General features: G+C 39.5%; 1 pseudogene; it reads left to right on the top strand.

Moving 5' to 3' along the window:
• Nucleotides 1-6,251: 6,251 nt before the first annotated feature.
• LOC143857442 (UDP-xylose transporter 3 pseudogene) lies at nucleotides 6,252-11,044 on the top strand (annotated as a pseudogene).
• Nucleotides 11,045-25,407: the final 14,363 nt, after the last annotated feature.

Genomic DNA, 25,407 nt, shown 5'->3' with positions numbered 1-25,407 from the left:
GACCTCGGTTGTTCACAGCACCAACAAAATACATCAACCATCTGGTGCTTTGGACCTCATCTTCTACAACCATGATCTCTTCATCAGGAAAATCTGCCGTCAGAACTGCATTCTCATCTACAGGCGCATCAGCCAACTGCTCAGCTATCACACGCCCTTTAACTGATTTCTGGGTCACATAGGCAATATCGAATTCAGACAATAGCAGCAACCATCTGGATGTTCTCCCACTGAGGGCGGGCTTCTCGAACAAGTATTTCAACGGATCCATCCGTGAGAGTAAGAGAACCTTGTTCGATAACAGGTAATGCCTAAGCCTCTGAGTTGCCCAAACCAGGGCTAGACAAGTCTTTTCCAAGATAGAATATTTCATTTCGTACTCTAGCATCTTCTTGCTGATGTAGTAGATAGGCTTTTCTTTCTTCGACTCAGGGTCTTGCTGGGCTAACATGCAACCCATAGCTGTGTCAGTGACAGATAGGTACAGCAACAGTGGCTGGTCCGGAATAACTGGTGACAAGACAGGAGACAGAGTTAAACATTGCTTGACTTTCTCAAATGCTTCCTGACACTCATCATTCCACTTCTTTAGAGAATTTTTCTTCAGCAGCTTGAAGATGGGCTCACACGTCATTGTGAACTGATTTATGAACCTTCTTAGGTACTGAACCTTTCCCAGAAAACTACGGATCTGCTTTTCGGTCCTCGGCGGCTCCATCTCTTGGATTGCTTTGATCTTTTGAGGATCTACCTCGATCCCTCTTTCGCTGACCATGAATCCCAACAACTTCCCTGAAGTGACCCCGAATACACACTTGCTCGTGTTCAAGCGAAGCTTATACTTCCGGATCCTTTCAAAAAACTTCCTCAGGACCACGGCATGCTCTGGTCGAGTCTTGGATTTAACAATCATGTCATCGATGTAAACTTCGACCTCTTTGTGAATCATGTCATGCAATAAGGTGGTAGCCGCCCTTTGATAGGTTGCCCCAGCATTCTTCAGCCCAAATGGCATCACTCTGTAGCAATACGTTCCCCATGGAGTGGTGAACGCAGTTTTTATCATGTCCTCAGGGGCCATCTTGATCTGATTATATCTGGAAAACCCATCCATAAAGGATAACAAAGCATGACTAGCTGTATTATCCACCAGGAGATCAATGTTCGGCAAAGGAAAGTCATCCTTAGGACTCGCCTTGTTCAAATCTCTGAAATCCACGCACATTCTGACTTTTCCGTCTTTCTTGGGCACCGGTACTATGTTAGCCAGCCATTCTGGGTATTCAACCACTTGAATGAAGCCCACATCTAATAGCTTTTTGACTTCATCACGGACTTTCAATTCCCATTCTGGTTTTAATTTTCAAAGTTTTTGCTTTTTGGGCTTGGCACCTGGGATTAGAGGAAGACGATGTTGGACGATGTCTTCGCTTAATCCCGGCATGTCATCATAGGACCAAGCAAAAACTTCTTTGTATTCTTTAAGCAAAGTGATTAATTCGTTACGCTCCTCCGGGGATAACGTTTTGCCAATCCGTATTTCCCGGATTAAGGTTTCATCCCCTATGTTGACGGTTTCAATTTCTTCTTCAAGTGGTTTAGCTCGACACTGCTCCTCCTGAGTAATCATGTGTTTGATCTCAGGGGGAGTTTCGTCGGTATCCTCATAAGAGGGGGAGTTTTGATCATTGTTATTAGTTTGATCAATTTGAGAAGCAGAAATAGAGACAGGAAGATACTGAAACGAGTCCTTTATTTCATTCATAGAATCAAAAATTACATTGTTGATCAATTGGCCCACAGCAGGCTTTACAGTATGCTCAAAAGAAATGTTTGTATCGCCAACTGAAATGTTGACACCTGACTCAACTGGACTATGTATAGACTTTGTAGTATATGTGGTATATTCTATAACGGACTCATCTTTATAGACAGCATCTATACCGGAGGACTCGCCGTCTACACCAGGAATGTCTAAGCTTCCTAAGGTACCTGCATCCAAAGAATTGTTAGAAATAATAGACTTTATATTTGACTCGGAAATAGACACATATTTAGAAACTTTAGACTCTTTTGGAAGACCATGACCATACTGAAGAACCAAATGAGGAATGACCTGAGAGGTCCAGTTATCAAGGGGTACCCAGCTGGGGTAATTCGGCTCTTAGGGTTCAGGATGCGCGCATCTTCTCCGATCATGGCAATGACCGGTGCCTCAACCTCGAAGAGGGAGTCTAGAAGGTGCGGCTCTAAGTTCTTAGCCCAATCAGATTCCTGTTTTTCGACAGCTGTAATCTGCCCATGGAAGTACTCATCCGGCAATTCATCAGCGAAAAAGATTTCAAAACCTGGTAGCTCGTTCCCAGACTCATCAAAGCACGGCTCAGAAAAACCACAGAACGGGCGATCAGCTCCTTCTTTCCAGTACCTACCATTCATCAACAGACTGAACGGTCCCATAGGCAGCTCTAGGCCCCGACGACGCAGCTCTGCCCACTTCAGCATGTACTGCTTTCTTTCCCTGATCTCTTTTCTGGTGGGTTCATATCCTAACCCAAATAGATTGTTCGCGACCTTCAGCTCCGGCTACTCAATTAAACCTTGCAGATTTCTCCCTAGACCAGTTCCAAGAATATACCCATATTTGCGCATTATTCGTGCTACCTGCGCATTTGTACTGGACATAAACAAAATTTCTTCGTTCATAGCTTCTTCCATAGTAATGGTTGAAACTTCAAGTGAAAACCCAGTCAGACTGACATCTATGGTGCTTGAACCAATCTGCTCTTGGGAAATCTGCCCAAGCTCTGGTTCTGGGTCCCCTCTAACTCTGATAATTCTGTTATTCTTGATGAACTTGAGCTTCTGATGGACAGTGGAAGGAACCACTCCGACTTTGTGAAGCCAAGGTCGGCCGAGAAGGAGAAAGAAGGAGGTCTTGATATCCAGAACTTGGAATTCTATGTCAAACATTTCACCTCCAATCTCAATTTCGGTGACCAAAGTTCCAATGACATCCCTTCTGGTCCCATCGTAAGCCAGTATCCCATGCTCTGACGGAATGTATTCATCTGGCCCAAACCCCAAGGCAGTAGCGGTGCTCAAAGGACACACATTCAGAGCTGACCTGTTGTCAACCAAAACCTCTGGCACTTTCTTCTTATTGCACATGACGGTAATTTTGAGAGATTTTGTATGATTCTTACCCTCCGGAGTCAGATCTTCATCCGAAAAGGACACGGTCATAGCTGCTCTGGCCATAGATACTAATCCAACCAGCTCATCAGGGGTTATATCAACGGACACCTGTGCTGTATTCAATTCGCGAAGTAGGACCTGACGGTGCTTAGGGGACCTGATGGCACATATACGAGAATGGTCCAGAACAACTTCTTCAGTAAGAATGGCATAAACATTTGGAGGAGGCATAGCATGCGTCGGCAATGGATTCCTGGTGACACTAGGAAGAGATTCCACCGCAATTTCTTTTGCCTCGATCTTATCCTGGATCTTATGCCTTAGTGCCATACATCTGTCGGTCAAATGCCCAACACTCTGGTGATATTCGCAGTACTGATCTTTTCTCCAATATTTCGGGAGAGGATTTGGGGCTTCCCGGGGTTCTAGTAGAGTGATCTTCTTGTCCCTCAACAACTTTTTGAGAGCCACAGATAGGGAATAGGGTAAAGGAGTGAATTGTCTGGCCTCATTTCTCTCCGGACGAACTCCTCCGGGACCTTCTCTCCTAACTGGACAGGAGTATTCACATTGTTAACTTCCTTCGGAGGCGCTATAGGCCTTTTTCCCTCTCTGATATCTGAAGTGGAGGTCCTAGTTCTCAGGCCGCCCTTAGCCAATATGTCTTCGATTCTCGTCCCGGTCTTGATCAGGTGATCAAAGTCATTGAAGTACTGGATTGACATATGAGGAAAGTAAAAGGGGGAAAGATTCTTGACGGCAATCTTGATAAGATCGTCATCCGGTAACTTGTGGGTCATTTGTGCTGCCTTTCTCCTCCATCGCCGAATGAAGGAAGTAAAGGTCTCATTGGGTCCCTGCTTCAGCGATTTCAAGTCTCTTTTTGTCACGTCAATCCCCTCTTCCATGGAGAATTGCTGGACAAACTTGTTAGCTACACCTTCAAGGGTCCGGACCTCTTCTGGCTTCAGATGCAGAAACCACTTCTTGGCTGTACCGGTTAACGTTCTAGGGAACACCAGAGCACATGAATTCAGACATATCCAACTTTTTAGGACCTTGGCACTTCATGGTTTCCATATCCCGGGTCAGCTTCTCAATTTGGTTAGCCAATCCATGTGCCTTATCAGGATTTCCCAGGTTAGGAAGACAGTTCTCTTCCGCGTACTGGCCCTCATCAAAGTCTTCGAATTCAGGTAATACAGCTGGCCTAGGAGAAACAAGAGGGACGGAAGCTAAAATTGGAGGCTGCTGATGGGCCGGGTCTTTAGAGGTAGAAAGACGATCATTTTTCAGGAGGGCTATATCATCCTTCATGGCACTCAACTGAAGAAGAATAGCCTTCATCATCTCATTCGTATCAGGACTGTTGTTTCCGGTCCCTTCCATTGATTCAGATGCAAGTGGAATGGGTGAAAGAACTTCTGGAAGACCAAGGAGAAGTGGCGCAGGAGAAGTAAAGGATTCTGGGGAAAAAGAAAGTCTATTCAGCCTGGAATCTGAAGACTGACGGGACCAGGCCGATTTTGAATTGACTTTCTTGGGAGCAATGATGTCCCGCTAAGACTCCTGAATGGAAGTTAATAAGTTAGATTGCACATTTGATAATTGAGATGGAACACTTCACACAAATTCAAGACGAGAGAAATAGAAAAGAACACATTTTCATTGATCACAAATCAAACTGTAGTTACGATTGATAAAACATGTCACTTTTAATTACAAGTAAATGGAACCAAGAGAGCGTTATGAAACTTGAAATTAAAATGACAATTGTATGAAAAATGGTCTTCAGTGCTCCATGATCCGAGCTCTCTTTCCCGCAGGCTCTTCTGGTAACTCCTTCCGTTGGACTTTAGATGATAGGGCAAATCTCTTATTTGTAACCTTGTTTCGCCAAGCAGCTACAATAGACTTTATGAGACCGGGAGTAAGCTTTTCGCAAGGAGGAGGGGTTACAAATTCGGGAGGACATGGATTTCCTGTGATCTGGTAAAGCAGACGAGTGGGTGCATAAAAGGTTGACTTTTCCAAACCCATAAGATACACAAATGGATGTGGGTAAGTGCTAGTGATAACGTGTAAGCATGAATGACTCACCCCGTGAAATTGATCCTTCTCCACGTGCTGTAACCAATTACACCACTCATCAATGGATTGTAGTTGGTTGGCCATTGGTTGCCAGGATGGGGAATTTTTCAGGGTGTACTTGTCGCGGCATTTTGGCTTGAGGATAGTGAGTTTTTCACAAAGCCAAACGTATAACAATTTGGCACACCCATAGAAACTATTTTGAACCTTTTGATGGTCAATCCGGTCTAGTCCAGAAAAGGTTTCTGCCAACATAAGAGGAACAGGATTCCTTCCTTTGTTTACTTGGTCTATTACACCAAGCAAAGCCAACGGGGCGGCACGGGAGTCTCCACGAATGACATGACGCGCAAGAACTCCAAAGATTAAGGCATTACGCCGACAAGTCTGAAAATGGGAGTTAGTAGGGTCAATGTTCTTCGAAAAAAGTTTAATGAGATCATAAACTTCCACGTATGTGCCCTTCAAACAAGGTAGAGCATCAACAGTATCATTTTTGAATAGTCCACAGAAGAGGGAAGGGGAGTCCATGCTTGAGGGTCGAATCCAAAGTCCTTCAGGTGGGATTTCTAACAGGGCGCACCAATCTTCAAAGATTGGACAGAATTCGAAAGGACCAAATAGGAAAACATGAAGGGTGTGATCCCAGAATTTTGCAACTGCTTGGAGAAATTTCCAATTCACGTCGGATACGCTCCAATAATTGAATGTGCTTATAAATCGATCAACCATGCTCCTTTCATACTCACGCGGGAGAGCTTTGGTAGCCTCACTATTCCAATCCTTCAATACATTATTTGACATGGTTAAACCTAACATAAAGATAGGATAAGATTATTAGAAAATGAAGATAACCTGGTATAAATAAATGACAAGGATAAATCACAGGGGAAGGATACAATCGACGACCCAGAATTTTTCATCACTGATCAAGGATGATCAGCAAATCAGAAAGGTAGACCATGGCCACTTTGTTCAGTAAGGGTTCTCAGGTATATTCTCTCAATTCATTAAAGCCAAGCTCGATCAGTCTCCTTCATGCCTTTGTCTTTGCGCAGATATGAGCTCATAAATTCGAAAAAGGAGCTTTCTTCTATATATTTACATATTCAGGAATAATGTTGGAATGAAGTCATTTAACCTGTTGGAGGTTAAGACTTTCCTCATATCTTCTTGAGAAGTCTGGATGTGTTCATAACTTGTGCATACCATCTTATTTTAGGTTATGGATTTGTTCTTCATCTTGTTTAGACTATAAACTAGATCTGTTTCTTTGGTTCTTCCAATGGTTGACTATGGTTATTTTAGTTTCGTTGAGTTATTGGGATAAGCTAAAAGGTTGAAGCAAGTGAAGTAGGGATTATCATTGAAGTATGGCGATGACGGAATGTTTCTTGAGCCAACCCCTTGCCCTTCCTATCATTTCCCCATCTTAGGGTCTTTACAGGGTTTGAGGGGTTTCCTTTCTCCTTGCCCTTCCTCGAGATTCCATCAATTTTGGGAACACTTCTCTCGGGTTTAGGCGACGATGGACGGAAACCTCCTGAGCTAAACCCCATTTTCAATGAAAAGGGATAAACAAAAACACATAAAAATCAAATAACCAAAAATCCAAAAACAACAAAAAATATCAAAAAACACTCAAAGCGTATTTCGAAAAGTTGAGTCGAACTACGTTGGCTTGATCCCTTTCCACAGGGTACGTAGGCAGCTAGGGACCGGCATCCCAAGTCTAGTCAAACTTTTCTAAAAAATCTTTCAAACATTTTAAACAAAACCGTTTCAAATCTTTTAAAGCAAAAACAAAGAAACTAAAAAAATTCAAAAACTAAAAAATGGGCAAGGATTGTGATTGCCAGATCACTCGGAGCCTTCTTTTCATTTCATTTCTGATTTTGATCGTGGTTTTTCAGTTTTATCGGTTTTTCGACGTTTTATTGGGTTTTGGGATGGGCGATGACGTAGCATGGCCCCTTCACAGGGATTGTCCTCGCTGAGCTCAACGATAGGCTATGACGATCGTGAGACTTGTCCGATCTTTAGTGGATCAGGATCGCTGAGCTTGATTCCTTAGAATCGCTCCCTGAGCCTATCGTATGTTCCCTTTTCTTTTTCCTGGTATGTTTGGTCTTTACATACCGTTGATTTTTCGATTCCTTTCTTTCCTTACATCTTTTAACTTATTGTGTGTTTGTTTTTGCTTTTTTATGTATTACTTTTAGCTTGTTTACCCTTTTCTAGTATGTGATTGATTACTATTTTCTTAGCATTATCTCTTGTATAGGCTCGCATGCGAGTGTGTTTATTCTATTGCTTTGGTAGTTTACTGTTGTCCTTATTTGTCCTCCCACATGCTTAGTTGTAGCATTTATTCATTCATCTTATCTTGATTATCTGCTTAGATGTAGCTCTTTACTATTTTTTCTGATTATCTCATCTTATCTGTCATTATCTGCTTAGCTGTAGCTTTGCGTGCGGATGTTACTGCTTTCCTAGATGTGATGAGTTAGGATTAGATGCGGTGAGTTAGGATTTGGATGTTTATTTTCTTTTGCCAATCCCCGGGTCATGCATGCTTAGATAGACATTTTCTCGGGGATACTCGTTCCCATTTTACATGATTTTAACCCAAAACTCTTCAAAATCAATTAAAAATGGCATAAGAGACCAAGTGGTTGCACTTCGGCGAATTGGGGTGCTCTTCGGATCTTCCTCATTCGCCACCAGGCACGGACTTTTGTATCTCTGGTTATCCGTTGCGACATAGTATTTCATGGGATCTAAGACCGACTTCCTTGGATGGCGACTCTTTCTTTGCTTCTAGTACGTCTTGGTTTTGAGGCTTTTGTCTCCGGATCAAGAGGTATCTCATTTATATCGCTACCCATGCTGTGAGTGGCACCATTTCGAGAGTTCCTTGGTAGAGATCTCCTTCACATTGTGGAGATCTTAGAGGATTGACGGGGATCTCGTATCCTCGTCACCTTCCTCGGGATTAGGTCCACAACTGGTGAAGAATCGGGCAGCGTGACCGCGCTTGTTTGATGAGGAGGCTTCAAAGATTGCCTAAATTTCGGCAGAACCACAGCACTATATTGAGAATAGGGCTTGGGTTCTCGCAGCGCTACCGCACTGTATTCAAGAGGAGACTCGGTGGCTACGGAGAAATCGGCGACACAACGGCGCTGTATAGCCGAATTGCCTCTAAGTTTACCGAGATTTCAACAGAACAACGGCGCTACTATGGAAAAGTAGCTCCTAGTTCTTCGAAATTCGACAGAACAACGGCGTAAAAAAGAAAAAGACACTATGAACCTTCAAAAATTCGGTGGACTGCCGACATCCGAAAAGAACTACCCAGTGTTTCTAAAAAAACTAGGGTTTCTGACTGATTTTCCGCAGGGGTTTAGGGTTTGAACAGGGGAGAAATACACCAAAAAAAGGTGTATACACCTAGAGGGAGAGAGAGAGCTAAGGTGTAAAATAACCTTACGGGGGTAAAAAATATCTGGTTTCGACCAGAATTCGTCTGGGACGAATTTTGGGATGACATCACCTATAAATATCTGGGTGATGTCGTCCTCGGTCGCCGCGATAGTTCGTCTCTTCTCCGTTTTGTTCTATAGTGGTTTCGTCTCTTATCGAAATGTTCGATCGTTCATATCTCTTCCGATTGGACTCCGATTTGCACGTTGTAGACACCCCATTTTGACCGAACCCCTATTCACTTGGTTTGATTAAATACCCTAGTTAACTAGTGATCTAGTGTCCCAAATTATACCCTAGAGTAGGTTAAGATCCCATTTAGGTCCCTCTAAAATTTTGTCAAGATCCGTCGAGGTTTGCCTAGCAGATGAGTGTAGTTTATAATGTAGTGTAGAATAGGGGGGTGTATTATCCAGGCTAGGGGGTGATTGATTTGCAGTGAAAGGGTTGTCCATGGACAACTAAAAGGCCCAAATTTTATTTCCTTAATTTTCATTTAATCAATTTCCATGGACCACCCTGTTAAGCTCAAAACAAGGTTAAACATACGCTAAAGAAGGGTGTCCAAGTAGCTTGACGAGGATAAAAATTAGGGCAAATGTCTATAAATAAGTGGCTTGGGGTTTCATTTATGCTAATTTTAGGGCTCATTAGCAAACCCTAGCAAAGAGAAAGAGAGAGCATTTAGGAAAAAAACTATTTTCCTCTTTTCACCGAAACCCTAACCCTTCCTTCCTCTTCTCCGATCAACCTCGCCGGAGCTTCGGCCAAGCTCTGGCCATTTCTTCTTCATCAGATCGCTATGTTCCTCTCCCTCTGCAAGATTATTTCCTTCTTCTAAGCTTTACACCTCTGTATTCTCAACTTAAACCCTAACTCCGAAACGTAGATCCAAATGCTCAAATCCTAATTTTAGTTTTTTTTCTTCTCCCTTAGAAATCCTAAGCCAAGCCATTTTAATCTAGACTCTATCAATTTCCTTTGCAATTGAGAAGGAGGAGGAGAAAAAAAAGATTGAAAAACAGTAAAAGCTTGAAAATAAGCAGATTTGAAAAAGAAAACTACGTGATTGTGCTGAACTGAAAGACCCGGTATCCTCTTGTGCAAATCCATTGCATTCCTTGGAATTGTAGTGTTTCTACTTCAATTTCAGCCTTAATTGGATCTCCTCAAGCAAAGGTTGGATTTTTCATCAGGTAAGAATTTGTGGTTTATGTTCTTCCTTTATCTGTGTCCCTCGAGGTATGGGGGATTTCCTTCATTTCTTATATTTCTTAAGATAAGTATTTGTTTATGCATAAAGTAAAAATGATATAGCCCCTCTTCATGCAAACTTTACATTTTTTTTATATATCAGATAGCTTTAAATCCTTGGTGTGGGAGTTAAAAAAAAGCATTTTAATGTTTTGTTGAGCGTCTGCTCTTCATGATGGTTGTGTCACAATTGAATAGAAAATAAAGGGTCGGGAAAGCAATTAAAATTCCAAGTTTTGTTTTATTTGTGAAATTTCACTCAGGCATTTATAAAAGGTAATGAGTTGGTGCAGATATTACAACAAGATAGAGAAAACATTTTTTTTTAAAGTAATATCAGGCCAAATTCTGTTCTCTTCATGTGGCATTATGGATGGAACTATTCAAACACAAGCCTTTTGATGCTAGAGCTGTAATGGGCTTTGGCATACTTAATGGGATCTTTATTTGACTTTTGAATCTTAGTTTGGGTTTCAATTCTGTTGGCATTTATCAGATGACAAAGCTGGTAATCACTCCTTGTATTGTTCTTCTAGAAACACTATTCTTCAGGAAAATATTTAGTCGGACTATCCAGTTCTCACTTGTCATCCTTCTTTTAGGTGTTGGCAATGCCACTGTGACGAACCTACAGCTCAATGTTCTGGGTTCTGTCTTATCTCTCCTTGTAGTTGTTACAACCTGCATTGCTCAAATTATGACAAACATTATCCAGAAGTGGTTTAAGGTCTCTTCCACCCAACTCTTATATCAATCTTTCCCCTATCAAGGAATGACCTTGTTCATCACTGGTCCATTTCTCGATGGACTTTTGACAAATCAAAATGTTTTTGCCTTCAGGTATACACCTCAAGTGCAAGTTTTCATTGTGTTGTCGTGCCTTATCCATGTTTCTGTTAACTTTAGTACTTTTCTCCTAATTGGAAAAACATCGCCTGTCACTTATCATGTCCTGTCGAGATGCCTTAATTCCTATACGATCCAAGCCATTTTTTTTCATTTGGTTATAGTGTAAGCCCAAGGGTTTCCATGAGTTCAAACATTCACCTTACCCTATTATTTTGATGCTAGTAAACTAAATTGATTAGCATTTATGAACTAATGTGTTGCTTTGAGGTATTTTGTTATATACAGGAATTTCATGTCATAATCGCCATTACACAACTTATTTCAATACATGGCTTGTGGATCAAGGATCAAAGGACCCAAGAGCTTGCACCTACATTGGATACATCATCATTTGAAGATGTTCATGTCAAAAAGCTCAAAGATGAAGATTCCACAAGTTCCTAGCAAGTTTTAAGAAGAAGCTTGGAGTTGAACATGCCATGGTGACACCTCATGCAACCTTCAACATGCATTAAAGATTTGAGGAAGTCACAAGAGCCAAGCAAGGCCAAGTTCACTCACAAGCCGAAGAAGTCCAAGAAAGTGCTAATGAGCCAAGACATTTCAAGAAGACTCAATGGTATACACTTTTAGAATTTATTTGAAGTCCTCTTGATTTTATATTAAATACACTTTCAAAAGGTTTTCAAATGGTTCTTATACTTAACATTTATATCTTTGAAACCATCAACACACCCAAAAATGTGTTTGAAAACCTTGAACTTAAGCCCAAAGACCATGGCCCAAAATTCCTGAATCTTTAAAGTTAAAATGGAATTTTACCTAGGGTCGGTCGTCCGGGGGTCTCCCGGACGACCGCAGCATGGTAGCTAGAAATCCAGCACTTAGGAAAATTTATCGGGCCAGTCAACCAGGGTGATCCGGGTGACCCCGGATATGTTTCTGTTTCAAACATAAACAATCCAGCATGGTTTGGGCGGGCGACCACCATGGGTTGGTCGACTGGGATAGGTTTTTGAGCTGAATTTTTGAGCTGAATTTTTGAGCGAACAGGTTAGCCTCGCCGGGCGACCGCCATGGGCCGGTTGACCGCGACGGTAAGAAATTTGAAAATATAAAAGGGCGGGCGACCGCGGTGGCTCGGTCGACCATGACGGTCGGGCAAACTAGCCGTTGAGGCTTTCGCAGGTTGACTTTTTCAACCCAGGTTTTTACGGTTTTACCCCCAAACGGTCTTATTTTCAAATACTCTATATATACATCATTAAAACCTATGTAAACAAGCTTTTAAACATTTGAGAAAGATAAAATCCCATTTCTCTTTGAGCTTCATCTCTAAAAATCAAAAGCAAAAACCTCTTTGAGCTTGTATTTCTACATCTTATCAAGAGGCACTCCATATGGCTTTTATTTGTTTATTCCTTTGGAGTGATTGTGAGCTTTCAACTTTGTAATCCGCCTATTAAGAGGCTGTAGACACCCTCATCTTGCTACGCTAAAGCGAAACGTTTGGTTGGTCATTGAAATCCTAAGTTAGTATTTTATATTAGGGCAAGCATTTTTGCATTTTAGGGTAAATTTCATCTCATTTTAGGTATTTTGAAGTTGATTCGCAATCCTAAAGGTCTATAGGGGGTTCCATTAATCTCCGGAAGATGAGAATTCAAGTTTCTAATCAAGTGAGAAAACCTGCTATTTTTTGAATTTCTTAGGATTTTTCCTAGTTTCACCAAATTTTGCACCTCAGGGGTAATCAGGTCATTTCCATTGTGTTTCATTTGAGCTCTAGGCTGTATCCAAGGAATCGTAGATGATTTCATGAATTTTGAAAAACCTGCTAAATTTAGAATTTCTCAGGGGTTTTACTTGATTTGGAAATTTTATGTGTCAGGGGCATTTTGGGTATTTTTAGGGGATACCAAATAATCCTGTTTGATATTGCTCACCAAAAGGACCCAACTTTAGAAGTTTCTATTTTTGAAGTTTGAGCATAAAGACTATCCATTTTTAACTTTCCCTTTTAGGGGTGAACCAATTTGAGGGTATTATGGTCGCATTTGGATGTGTAATGGTCAAATAGGGGCATTTTAGTCCGAAAAGTTATTTTCCCAAAAAATATGGTTCGATCACGTGTTAGAAGTGCACCATAAATGTCTTATGGGTTGGGTTCATCAATAAAAATTTTGAATTTAAATGATTTTATTGAATTTTCATTGAAAAAAATCCAAAATACATGTCATAAGGCCCATTGGGCTAAAGCCCACAAGGTGGGATGTGGACCCACCCATGTGGGTCGGCCACATAAGTGGGCGTCCCACATGGGGAGGCCACATGCAAAAACGTCCAGCATGGGATGAGGTGGTTGGTGACATCATATTTATTTTGAAAAAAATAATAAAGAAATGAAGAGTTATAATTAGAAATGGCTAGTATGGTCAGGTTAGTAAAATAGTAATAACTTTTTACCTTCTTGTCTAAAAAATTTGTAATTATATTTGTTTCGAACGTCTCAAAAAGATCTACAACTTTCTAGTTTATGACTTTTCCTGAAACAGCCTCTAAATAGGTAAAACATGAGCTCAAACGTTGGGCGACCCTCTTTGGACGAAAATCATTCATAAAAGCTAGTTTCCTATGTGAGAAGGCTTCTAGATTGATCTTCAAAGATCTCTATTGTGTAATTTAGCATTGCTTAGCTTGCAAGAAACAAAATTTAGAAATAAGTTCTATATGAAAATCAAAGAATGAGAAAGTCAAAGCACAAATTGGAAACAAGCCAAAAGGAGAGAGCTCACATTGGAAACTTTAAAATTCACTCAAACCTAGCCTTGTGCCTATAAAGCAAACCCACCCAATGCTTTCCTCTTCTAGAAATTCGTCCAACCTACTGTCCCACTGGAAAATTCGTCTCACCCTTCTCTCTCCCAAGGGAATTGGTTTCCCCTTTGTAAGTGTTTTGCTTCTTCTTCCCCAAGTGTTCTACACAAAATGCTTTCATATATTCAACATATTCAACATATTGGAGGCTATATTATTATTCTTCTGGATTTTCTTTGTGATTAAAAGGGTAAGTCAAAGCATATATCCAAGGATTAGTTACCCTAAAGACAAGGAGAGCTAGCAAGGTTGGTCTTCCAAAACCCTCTCTCATGTAGCTTAAATTAGAAGCATGCTAGGAGTGAATTTGTGATTTTCTTTGAAACGTTATGAAGATGAAAGTGTTTGCATGTGAAATTTTGAGAAAAGGAGATCAGGTCATAATCTAAATTTTTTCTTGAAAAATCTATTTTTAATATTAAAATCCGATTTTTGAACTTAAGAGGGTTTAAATCCATTTTACAAAGTAGTTCAAATAAGCCTTTGCAATTTTTAAAATTTTTCAACCTCTGAGTCTTTCGTGTAGTAAGGAGTATAGAAATTTGAAATTTTCAAGAATTTTGACTTCGTATTGACCACTATTTGACCTTTTGAACTCTACCCTTAAAGGCGTAAAATTCCAAAGATCAAATTTAAAAAGATGTCAAAACAAATCACAAATCAATGAAATCATAACAGACTTTTAAGGTTTTGAAACATTAGGAATTTTTGGAAGAATTTTGGATTTAATTTAAGGAGTTTAAAAATTTATTTAATTCGAGGGGCATTTTTTGAAAAAACCAATTTTCAAAAAATATATATGGTTTCTAGAAGTGAAATTTTGACGGGAGGTAACTAAAACCTGATCTGATCTCCAGTGAATTTTTCAAGACTTTTGGTTACTGTTCGATATGTCTTATGATTTTTTATACCAAATCAAGTATGCCATATTAAATTTGAAACAAATAGTAAATTGCAATAAAAATTCTGAAAATAATTATTGCGATTTACTGCTGGAATGACATGTTCTCATAAAGTTTGGATTGATTCGAAGTATTTTTACTATGTGTTTCTTTGTAAATTTATAATCTTGACAGATATCTTTAAAATCGACAATTGATAGTAAATCATTTTTAAAATCCATAAAATTTTTACAATAGTCTTCTCTGATCAAGATAAAGCGACTGTAAATATTTCAGCTTATTTAGATTAGATGTGCTATAAGTTGATGTGTAAATTCATAATCTGGACAGATTTCTTCAACATTGAAACACTGATAGCAAAACACATTTAAAATCCATGAGAATTTTACAGTAGTCTTCTCTGGTCAAGGGAAAGCTACTGCAAAATATTCAGCTTATTTAGATTAGATTTACTATAAGTTGATATGTAAATCAATAATTTGAACTGAAATTTTTTAAAATCTTTAAGCAAATCGAAATAAATTTAAATTGTTATAAAAATTTTCAGAGAGTTCTATTGCTCCATCATGCATTCAATCTTTAAACCATCAAAATAGAAACCTTAGGAATCGATGATTTCCTTTGTAAATTTGTTATACTGTGATAGTTTAACTGCCAAGATTGCGTTCATAATCGTATCCTAATTGCGATCAATCCTTGATAATTTTGGCATTTAAATTATCGTATGTTATTGGCTCTGAGGTCCACGGAAATCCTGAGAAACATGCCAGGCAATAACATACTATAACTTACGTGCTAAATTATACAAGGGTCGAAAGCATGATTCCCTTCCGTAGATGCAATTCAAGGCTGAAACTTGCCAGTATTAGAGCCATTGGTATTCCGTAGATTTTAGGAATTGAAAACCTTTAAAGAATTGAAAATCATTAATTTCAACAAACTGAATTAATTTAATACATGTCTTTGGAACCGTTGGATTGCGGTTTCCCATCGTAAGAACCCTTAGGGCCCCTTAGGAACACTTACGTCACGTTGTGTTCTAGGTTTTAGGGAGTACTAGAGTTAGGAGTCCAGCCTCATCACGGCCGTTTGCTATGGATAGCAACCGTGCCATAGATCTAGTTACACTAGTTACCACTTTTTCCCATAGGACAGGCCTAGTTACATATGATGTAGGTTCACCTGCATTAGTCTAAGGGATATCTTGCACTTAGATAAGACCATATAGCATCTTAGATGAAATCCTACGATAATAAAAGCTGCTCAACTTGAATTAAATGAACCCCTTAAACTGTTGAAACAATCAATCCAGTCTAGATCGGCGTCCTAGATGTCTTAGGCATGTAGCTTAGTTTAGGCACTGAACTACGTCGACTCTGATCCCAGTGAGGCTTGGGTACGTATGCAGTTTGGATGCTTGATGGCATACCAATCACGAGTCGACCCCACACACAATCAGTAGGATTTTTAGGATAGTTTTTCTTTTCTTTTCTTATTTAAAACCTTGAATTAAAATTAATTAAATCACTTAGGACTTTTCTCAAATTAGAATTTTAGGAGAACATTCACTTAGATTGAATCCAAACAAATTAAGAAAATCAAGATACATATTAGAGATTACTTTGAAATTAGATTTTAGGTTGCATGTCACATAGTTCGCACATTAATATAGAGTTAAATGAGCCATTTAAAAGAAATTCAAGTGATATAACTTTTGGAATTGAAAATCGGATTATCGGGTGTAGACATCCCCATTTTGCTCCGCTTTAATCAACAAAGAAGTTAGTGTTTCTCTATCCGTTTTTCAGTGTTTCCCATTCCCGTGTCCGCCTCTTATGTTTTCTCAATCTTTTCGATCATTTCCGCAATGTTCTGCATTTTTCTTTTCGCTAAGTGTTGAGAAGGGTTATTCAGAAGAATCCAAACCAGGGGAGAATTTGGACCCATTCAGTGGGCCCGCATTGAACATTTGTTTAAGATTTGGATCAAACAGGGGGTCCGGACATTGTTTTAATGAAAAATGAGTTTTGAACCTACTTCGATCCAGTGCATAAAGATGCCCCTCAAGGGAATAGTCAAGATTTCAGGGAGGTTGTTTTAACAAGCAATTTTGTTGCGACCATCAAGTTGAGCTATTCAGATAATCCTTGGAAATGATTTTTAGGCACAACTTTATAAGTTAATGGTATGGATCATCCTGCGAGCGAAATTGATTTGGAGGGGCACATCCCATATATATTGAGACCCATAAATTGGACGGCTGAGATCATCCAATGGAAGGGATTTGAATGCAAGTAGTGCAGTGCAAGAAGAATTCACCCGAAGTAGGGCCCACTAGTTTCTAGATTGAATTATACCATGGAATTCACCCATGATAATGGACCCACATTAATTTATTGTATGGTGCAGTGGTGCCAATATCAATTTTCAATCACAAATGGAAATTGGTTTGTGGAAGATATTGATTGAATGGTGGTCCCTACATTGAGAAGAACGAATTTGGAAGATTTCTACATGAAATATAAAATTCTTTCCCTTATAATATCTCATGAGATAAATAGTTCATGATTTTTGGAATCAAGATTTTCTTGCTCTGGAAATATGCTATTGTGGGAAAGATGTTTAGTGTGTGGTGTTTGGAAAGCCATAAAAAAAAAAGTTTCTTTTTGAAGGATGGAGCGTCTCTCTCTGGCTTGGTTTCGAAAAAAGCAAGTAACTCTCTCTTCATAAAGAGGATGGTCTCTATGGTTGGAAAAAAGGAAGAAAAACGGCAACTCTGTAAAGAGAAAAAGGAGGCTCGGGAAGTTGAAAGAGAAAAAAAGGAAAAACAGAGGGTCTCCTCATTCTCAAGGCTCTGTAATTTCCAACTCTAAAAAGACGAAGTCAGAGCCCTCTTTCTCTGGTTTTTCCTACTAAAGAAGAGAAGAGAGCAGAGCATAGTCTGTGTCATTCCCTCTCGTCTCTCGGTCATCTCTGCATCTCGGTTGTCTCTCCCTTACCTTCTCCCTCTGATCTATTCTCTTCCTCACTCACCACCCCTCTGTTTTCTTCTCATCATCTACCCCCAACCCTCAACAGCCCACGTATAAATAAAAAGAAAAACTCTCAAAAACAGAGTATCGTACTCTCCATCCCTCTGTGTTCATCGTTCGTCCCTTTCTAATTCTCTGTTCCCCACACTCTCCATATTTCTCGATCCACCACTCACCCTTTACTATCTTTCATCCCCCTCACCTCTCACAAACCAGCCATCTTCTCACGTTCATTCCCTCTCCCCTCTGTCAATCTGTTTTTTTACGCACCATCTCTCACTCTGTGCTTTCACTCTCCCCTACCACCCTCTATTTTCACTAACTCTCGGCCTCTCACTCTCCCTTACAACCCTTTGTTTCCTCTTCAATCCACCCACATATAATAAAAAAAAGAAGAGAAAGGAAACAAGGAACAGAGCATTGGTTTCCTTTCACAAAGCTACGGAAAAAACAGAGTCTCGGCTTGCTTCGATCAAGAAAGTTTTTGATCTCTTTAACTCTCTCTGTCAGCCCTCTCACCATCTCTCTCAATCTTTGTTTATCTCTCTCTCATTACACTCCTTGTTTCACTCTCACTCATCCTCACTCCACTCTCTGTTTCACAATCTCTGTCTCATTCATTTTCTCTCAACTTCTCTATTTATCTATCTCACTCATCCCTCGAATTCTTTATTTCTGTCGATCTCTCAAACTCTCTATCTCTCTCACTCACTCTCACTCTCTATCTACCTCTCTCTCCCCATCCACAGTGAGAGAAACAAGGAGAAAAAAATTTTAAAAAAGAAAAAAATAAAGAGAGAAAGCGGACATCGGATCGAGCGTCGGCGAGATTTTTCGGCTCTCGAATTCGGCGAGGATCTCCATCACAGGTAGGTGCACTATTCTCAGATTTTTCCAGAATTATTTGATATTTTTTATGTATTTTTGCATGGTTTTTAGCATTTAATTGAATTTAATTTGATATTATATGTGTGTGCTCAAAATCATGATCTACATGAGTGTTTCAATTCCGATTCGTCTCGAAATTTAATACACCGATCTATTTAAATAGACAAAAATAACCATCGGATAACTCCCCATACCTTCCATTCTTGTAACCAGGTAGCGAGTCTAGATTTCTGGTTAATTATGGGTCATAGATCCCACATCTAGGTGGCGACTCTGTCAGTCTCTTTTGTGTGGAATTCGGATTGCCTTAGTGTAAGCCCAATGGTTTTTTCCTTGGCATTCCCATCTTGTTTTGATGATTCCAATACACAAGTGATCATTTATCACTAATGTGTTTGTTTGTCTAAGTTGTAGATCTTGATAAAGTAAGATCAAGGATGCTTGGATTGAAGGCCAAGAAGCCCACATTGGACCACTAATTGGAAGGCCTAAGTCATCAAGCAAGAAGTCATGAAGACTTGAAGACATGAAGAAATTCATATTGAAGACCATTTTTTGTCTTTTAGAATGTATTTGATCCAAACCTAGATTAGGTTTTTAGAGGCATAATTAAGTTAATCTCACACACCCTAAATAAACAAGTGATTGTATTTGTGGAGTTCCAACACCTTGGAACCCTCATAGCAATCCCATCTTGGTTGAGAATTGGAAGCCCAAAACAGAATTGAAAATCTGCTCTGCATAGGCTTCTCGGAACTCCGAGAGTTTTTCTCGGAACTCCGAGAATTATTCTCGGAACTCCGAGAAATGGTCCAGTAGACTTTTTCCAATTTCTGTGAGGCTTCTCGGAACTCCGAGATTTTTTCTCGGAACTCCGAGAACACTCCAACGGTCTGAAAAAGAGCCGTTTGGAATTTTTGCTGGAATTACCTCAATGCCATTGAACGGTCATATTTTGGTTTTCCTATAAATATGGGTGTTCTAAACATACAAACTATCAATCCTAACACTCTTAAACTTCATTTGAATACCCAAGAGTGAATCAAGCTTCAATTGTGCCTCTCATCACCAACTCTAGGATTTGGATCATAGGCTCTCAATTGTACATCTTTTGTAACCCTTGTGAAGGGATTTTTTAGTTCTTTCTTTCATCTTTCAAGATTTGTATTCGGACGAGTATTCGGAGAAGCGGAGCCCTTTTTCTCCGTGGTGAGGATTGCCACCAAGGTTAAAGCAATTGTAATTGGCACCGATCTTCGCCAAGGTTAAGAAGATCAAATAGTGAAGCCATCAACGGGTTTGGTTGGTGGAGTGGAGTAGGCCTCGGGTTTGAGGACCGAACCACTTTAAATCTCGGGTGCACTCTTTCTATCTCTTTGCTCCTTCATTTGCATTGCACCATTAGATTTAACTTGTATGCTTAAAATATTGTTTTTGATCCCTTAATCGGTTTAAGTTTTTCAAATTGGTAAATTCTAGTTTTCTTAAACAACCGCATTCTCCCTCCTCATAGTTGCCATTTCTATTATAACTTGGGACCCCCTGTATCGATTTTTCACTTGGTATCAGAGCCTTGGCTCTTAAAAGATTTTAAAATTTTTGTGAAAGTTATTTCAAAATCTAACTAGGGAAAGATTTTATTTGGCAACTTCTAATTGTGAAATGGCACACCAAATTGGAACCGGACTTCCGGAAGGCCATTCCACAACTAGACCTCCTTTCTTCAATGGGTCAAACTATGGACATTGGAAAACAAGGATGCGCATCTATCTTCTTTCGATAGATGTGGAACTTTGGTACGTTGTTGAAAATGGATACAATGTACCTTCCATACCTTTTGAAGAATGGAATGTGGTAGAGAAAAGGCAAGCTAATTTGAACTACAAAGCAATAAATTCCTTGTTTTGTGCCTTAGCTACCGAGGAGTTTAATAGAGTTGCTCTTTTTTATTCCGCCAAGACTATTTGGGATACCCTTGCAACTACCCATGAGGGAACATCACAAGTCAAGGATTCCAAAATAAACTTGTTAAAGAGCAAGTATGAAATGTTTAGAATGAGTCCAAACGAGAGTATTTCGGAAATGTATACTCGTTTTTCTATTATTTCTAACGAACTAGCTAATCTTGGTAAATCTTATCCTAACGATGAGCTTGTGAGTAAGTTACTTAGGTCTCTTCCTCCCCATTGGGATCCAAAGGTGACCGCGATTCAAGAGTCAAAAAATCTCAAGACGCTAACCATAGAAGAGCTTGTAGGATCTCTCATCACCCATGAGATGCTCCTTACTAGCCGACAAGAGGAAAAGAAGCCAAAGGAGAAGGAGAGGGAATTTAGATCCCTAGCACTCAAGGCTTCCAAGGAAGACTCATCAAGTGAAGCGGATAGTGACGAAGAAGAAGCTTTACGAAGATTCAAGAGCTTGTGGAGAAAGAAGCATAAGAAAGATAAGAAAAAGAAAGAAGAAAGTGATGTTGATGGAGCCTTAAGATGCTTCAATTGCAAGAAGATAGGACACAAAAGACCGGATTGTCCACTTCTAAAATCAACTTCCTCTAAGTACAAGGGTAAGAAGGATTGGAAGAAGCATAAGGCTCTTGCCGCCGGTTGGGATGCGTTAAGCACATCGGGCAAAAGCTCGAGTGAAGGGGAAGAAAATAAAAAAGATGATCTTTGCTTCATGACATTCACCCATGAAGTTGAGGTAAACTCTAACCCCTCATATTCTTCATCTAGTAGTAAAAGTGATAGCATACCTTATGATGAATTATGTGAAACCTTGCATACCCAAATTTCCAAAAACAAAGTTCTTAAAAAATCCATTTTAAAGTTAGAAAAAGAACTTGAATTTTTGAAAAGTGATTTATCTTCTTCCATATCTCAAGAACAAGTTACACTTGAAAATCATAAACTTGAGATTAATACCCTTAAGGGTAGTTTGGATGAGAAAACTTGCCAACTTTTAAAATTTCAAAATATGGCAAGCTCCTCCAATTCTTATGAAGATGAAAGAAATGAGCTTTTAGTTCAAACATCCCATCTTCATAATGAAAATGAAAGACTTAGATTATGTTTACATGGATTTCTAAATGGAAATAAAATTATTGACATAATCCTAAGTAAAACTAGTCTTAGACCTCAACATGCTTATCATGATAGGACTAGTGTATCTAACCCTCTTGTTAGATGCCATTTTTGTGGAATGAATGGTCATTACCAATTCCAATGTGCATCCAAGAGTAGGGCTAAATGTGGGACCAAGAAATCTTGGGTTCCCAAAACCCCCATATGATGATATTCATATTGTGTAGATTAGGGGTTTTTAAACTTAAAATTGAATATATTTCATTTGTATGTTTTTTTTATAACCCCTCTTGTAATTGTAAAATTATTTTAACTAGGGGGAGTTAAAATTGAATTTTTTAAACCCTTGTTTTTCTTACCCCTTCTTTTTGTTGATGACAAAGGGGGAGAAGAATCTAGAGTAAAGTCTCTAGTGTAAGAAAAATGTGAAAAGAGTATATGCCTTGATTTGTAAAATCTCTTGTGCTTGTCATCATCAAAAAGGGGGAGATTGTAAGCCCAATGGTTTTTTCCTTGGCATTCCCATCTTGTTTTGATGATTCCAATACACAAGTGATCATTTATCACTAATGTGTTTGTTTGTCTAAGTTGTAGATCTTGATAAAGTAAGATCAAGGATGCTTGGATGGAAGGCCAAGAAGCCCACATTGGACCACTAATTGGAAGGCCTAAGTCATCAAGCAAGAAGTCATGAAGACTTGAAGACATGAAGAAATTCATATTGAAGACCATTTTTTGTCTTTTAGAATGTATTTGATCCAAACCTAGATTAGGTTTTTAGAGGCATAATTAAGTTAATCTCACATACCCTAAATAAACAAGTGATTGTATTTGTGGAGTTCCAACACCTTGGAACCCTCATAGCAATCCCATCTTGGTTGAGAATTGGAAGCCCAAAACAGAATTGAAAATCTGCTCTGCATAGGCTTCTCGGAACTCCGAGAGTTTTTCTCGGAACTCCGAGAATTCTCGGAACTCCGAGAATTATTCTCGGAACTCCGAGAAATGGTCCGGTAGACTTTTTCCAATTTCTGTGTGGCTTCTCGGAACTCCGAGATTTTTTCTCGGAACTCCGAGAATTCTCGGAACTCCGAGAACACTCCAACGGTCTGAAAAAGAGCCGTTTGGAATTTTTGCTGGAATTACCTCAATGCCATTGAATGGTCATATTTTGGTTTTCCTATAAATATGGGTGTTCTAAACATACAAACTATCAATCCTAACACTCTTAAACTTCATTTGAATACCCAAGAGTGAATCAAGCTTCAATTGTGCCTCTCATCACCAACTCTAGGATTTGGATCATAGGCTCTCAAATGTACATCTTTTGTAACCCTTGTGAAGGGATTTTTTAGTTCTTTCTTTCATCTTTCAAGATTTGTATTCGGGCGAGTATTCGGAGAAGCGGAGCCCTTTTTCTCCGTGGTGAGGATTGCCACCAAGGTTAAAGCAATTGTAATTGGCACCGATCTTCGCCAAGGTTAAGAAGATCAAATAGTGAAGCCATCAACGGGTTTGGTTGGTGGAGTGGAGTAGGCCTCGGGTTTGAGGACCGAACCACTTTAAATCTCGGGTGCACTCTTTCTATCTCTTTGCTCCTTCATTTGCATTGCACCATTAGATTTAACTTGTATGCTTAAAATATTGTTTTTGATCCCTTAATCGGTTTAAGTTTTTCAAATTGGTAAATTCTAGTTTTCTTAAACAACCGCATTCTCCCTCCTCATAGTTGCCATTTCTATTATAACTTGGGACCCCCTATATCGGATTTTCTCCACTCCACTCTCTGTTTCACAATCTCTGTCTCATTCATTTTCTCTCAACTTCTCTATTTATCTATCTCACTCATCCCTCGAATTCTTTATTTCTGTCGATCTCTCAAACTCTCTATCTCTCTCACTCACTCTCACTCTCTATCTACCTCTCTCTCCCCATCCACAGTGAGAGAAACAAGGAGAAAAATTTTTTAAAAAAGAAAAAAATAAAGAGAGAAAGCGGACATCGGATCGAGCGTCGGCAAGATTTTTCGGCTCTCGAATTCGGCGAGGATCTCCATCACAGGTAGGTGCACTATTCTCATATTTTTTCAGAATTATTTGATATTTTTTATGTATTTTTGCATGGTTTTTAGCATTTAATTGAATTTAATTTGATATTATATGTGTGTGCTCAAAATCATGATCTACATGAGTGTTTCAATTCCGATTCGTCTCGAAATTTAATACACCGATCTATTTAAATAGACAAAAATAACCATCGGATAACTCCCCATACCTTCCATTCTTGTAACCAGGTAGCGAGTCTAGATTTCTGGTTAATTATGGGTCATAGATCCCACATCTAGGTGGCGACTCTGTCAGTCTCTTTTGTGTGGAATTCGGATTGCCTTAGTGATCCCAAGTTCACATAAAAGATGAATTAAAATCAATAATAAAAATGCACACGCCAATCGCGTGGGTACGAGAGACCAAGAGAGAGCGTGGCAGCTCGCGCCCCACCCCTCTCGCGGGATCGGGTCCCACAGTTTGGCGACTCTGCTGGGGACCACCTAACTTCATTAAAATTCCAAAGGGTAACTCATTTGAATCCAATTTAATTGATCATAAAAACTCTATCTCTTTTATGTTTGCTAGATTAGTTTGTTTGTCTTGTTTTATTTTCTCATCACATTTACTCAAACTTAATCTAACAAAACCTGAAGGCATCATAGATTGCGCAAACTTACTGCACACACTTACATCACTTGCATCTAAACCCTTGCATCTCACATGCACACACGTCCTATTTTAGGAACCCGGAGTGTTATCTAGCATGGTTGACTGGGATTTCATCACCTGGTGCCTCTGTGCTAGAGAAGCATTCCACCCTTAGCCTAGCACCTTATGGTGCGTAAACGGGTCTCTTGTTCACGTACTGATACGCCGGACACTGGTACAGTATATCGAACATGGATTCGCGTTAAGGGAACTCTTGGCCTTACCCCTAGATTAACCCACACATGCATGTAGTATACGAACACATGTGCATCACGTGTGTGAGCCTAGTTTAGGATATCCTACCCATTTGTGTCTAGATTAGGCCGTAGTCCATCTTCCAATGGCTACGATCGGTCCTTAGGTACACAAACTGTAAGCCCAAGGGTTCCCCAAGGATTCCCCATGGGTTCATTCAATCACCTTGTTTTGATGATTAACAAACACAAATTGATTAGTCGTTTATGGACTGATCAGTTGCCTTGAGTGTTGTGTCATAGACAGGAACTTGACATGCTTGACATGTCATATCGCCATTACACAATGCAACACAACACATGCTTGAGGATCAACATGCAAAGGAGCTTGAACACATTGGTGGCATCATCCTTGGAAGATGTTAAAGCAAGGAGCTCAAGTGAAGATCCCACAAGCAATCCAAGAACCACATTGAAGATCAAATGAAGATTGGCTCAAGAGTTCATTCAAGAGAGTGTTAAAAAGGGTAGTATGTATCACCTTTCTCTCTTGTGTTTTCTCTTGATCAAGGCACATCTTAAAACCCCTAAAATATGTTTTTCAAAGAGAGTAACACACCCTTTAAGGACTTAAATGGATAAGTGAATGGCCATGGTGGTGTACCAACATGTTGGGACCCATATGGCATTCAACACAAGAATGAACAAAACAGAGTTCCGAAGCAACAATCTGGACCAGCAACTAAATCCTATCAAAACTTATTTAAAACATTTTCAAATATTTTTGAAAATATTTT

Source organism: Tasmannia lanceolata, unplaced genomic scaffold, assembly GCF_043159265.1.
Source record: "Tasmannia lanceolata isolate RefF3 unplaced genomic scaffold, GAP_Taslan_0.1 ptg000024l, whole genome shotgun sequence".
NCBI classification, from domain to species: domain Eukaryota; kingdom Viridiplantae; phylum Streptophyta; class Magnoliopsida; order Canellales; family Winteraceae; genus Tasmannia; species Tasmannia lanceolata.
The sequence above is the reverse complement of the archived record's forward strand: the minus strand, read 5'-3'. Positions and strand labels throughout refer to the sequence as shown.